Genomic DNA, 2,358 nt, shown 5'->3' with positions numbered 1-2,358 from the left:
AAAATAACAAAGCCCTGGAATTTGATAGAACATGGAAGAATACGTCAGATTTGTTGCTGAGTGGAGCAAGTCAGGCCACCAAAGAGAGACATTGTGTCTCCACTTAACATATACCAACTCTCCGCACTGTATGATAGAGACTGAAAGTCTGGAGAACAAAAAAGCATTGAAAATTGTCATGGACACTAGAGACGAAGTGGAAGGAACGCGTGGGAGGGGAAGAGTGAAGAAAAGGAAAATTGGGGGAAAAATAGAAAGGTAAGACATTTGTGTGACACAGACATTGTTTATTATCTGTTGATGAGGATGCATATAGTAGTCTCAATTGGATTGAACTGAGGTGTATATCATGGTTGATAAAGTCTCTTTAAAATCTAAATGATGTATAGCAATTGAATATATAAATAATAATAATAATAGTAAAAAAAAAAAGAAAAACAATTTTAACCAAGATTACTATACCCAGCAAAACTGTTCTTCAAAAAGGGAAAAAAGATAAAAACAATAACAGAAAAAGATAAACATAACATGAAAAAATTTACCAACACCAGATCAACTTTTTAGGAAATACTGAAGGGAGTGTTATACTGGGAAAACTAAAGACATACAGACTCAGAATCAGCAAGTGGCATAATGGTTATGTTGCTGAACTTCCACTTGGTTGATTGTGGTTCAGCTTGAAACTCATGACAGACACGTGTGCATCCATGTCCCAAAATCTCAAGAGTAGAATGGAGAAAAAGGGATCATAGTTTGATAATCCCCTCTGGGGAGATGACTTCTCACTTTCTGTGTCTTTGTCTCTCTCTGTCTCAAACGAGCACACATGCCCTATAGCAATAACCTATCTCTAAAAAATGAAATAAAATAAAATAATAAGAGATACAGACAGACAAAACAAAACAAAAATTAATCACTGAAATGGCTAACAAAATGGCAGGAACAAGTCCAGAAGTATCAATAATAATGTTTCATTTCAATGGATTTAATTCTCCAATCAAGATAACAGACTGGCCAAATGAATTAAAAAGCAGAAACCCTCTATCTGTTGCCTACAAGAAATGTGTCGCATGGATAAAGACATACATAGACACGTGAAGAGCTGAAAAAAGGTATTACAGGGAAATGGGAACCAAAAATGGGCTGGAGTTATGATACTGATTTAAAACAAAATAGGCATTAAGACAATAACTGTAAGAGACACAGAAAGGAATTTTATAGTAGTAAAAGGGCTAATTCATCAAGAAGATATAATGCTTATAAATATCTATGCACCCACCTCAGAAGCACCCAAATGTATAAATAAAAGACTGCTATTTCTAAAAGAAAAGACAGACTGCAACACACTAATTGTTGGAGATCTCAACACCTCACTGTCTCCTTTGGACAGATCATCTAGACAAAAAAATAGGAGAAGAGATACAGGATCTAAATGATACCATAAATCAAAAGGACTTGAAAGACATCTATAGAATCTTCCATCTGACAACTTCAAAACATACATTTTCCTCACTCCGCATGGAACTTTTTGAAGATTGACCACGTGATAGGGCACAAAACAAGCTTTTACAGATTCAAAGGCATTGCAACTATAGCCAGCATGTTCTTCAACCATGATGGAATTAAAATTGATATTAATTTCAGAAAAAAACCTCGAAAATGTACAAATATATGGAAACTAAGCAACCTACCCCTGAATGACTTTATACCCAGTGAGGGAATTAAGTCTGAAATCAAAAGATTCCTTAAAAACAATGCTAAATGAGATACAAGTTTCCATAACTTACTGGAAAAAGCAAAAGCAATTGTAAGAGGGATGTTCACTACAATTAGGACACCTTTAAAAAGATGCAAAGTTTGCAAATAGATAACCTAACAATACACCTCAAGGAATTGGAAAACTGTAACAATAAAAAATAACCCAAAAAATGACAAGAGAAAAGAAAAAAAATTTTTTTGGAGCTGCTGTGAAAGAGCACACTTTATTGGGAAGCAGAGTGCCGCACACTGACCAGCAGACGCAGGCTGCCCAGTCGGCGCCCTCCACATCACACTCCAGCAGACACACAGGAGGTTTGTAGTAAAAATCAATCGGAACATGGATTCTGGGCACGTTCCCAACCGTATTCCCCACCCTCAGGACACTGCCAACCACTTTCCTGAAGTGATGGTGGTTCACTGGAGATAGAGCCCCTCAGGGGTGCCTTCTTGTTTTTTATAAAGAACATTTTCTTTAGATTTTTTGAAGTCTTCATTTGTTACTTTCATTCTCCGTTCTCTCAAGGCCATCAAGCCAGCTTCTGTACAAATTGCCTTGATGTCGGCACCAGACAGGTCATCCTTAGCCATGATCAGGTC

General features: G+C 36.7%; 1 pseudogene; it reads right to left on the bottom strand.

Moving 5' to 3' along the window:
- Nucleotides 1-2,174: 2,174 nt before the first annotated feature.
- Nucleotides 2,175-2,358, bottom strand: part of LOC102468426 (26S proteasome regulatory subunit 4 pseudogene) — a 691-nt pseudogene continuing 507 nt past the window's right edge.

The sequence above is a fragment of the Tupaia chinensis genome, unplaced genomic scaffold (assembly GCF_000334495.1).
Source record: "Tupaia chinensis unplaced genomic scaffold, TupChi_1.0 Scaffold143289_1, whole genome shotgun sequence".
NCBI lineage: Eukaryota > Metazoa > Chordata > Mammalia > Scandentia > Tupaiidae > Tupaia > Tupaia belangeri.
Note: the sequence above shows the minus strand (reverse complement) of the source record. Positions and strands in the feature narration are given on the sequence as shown.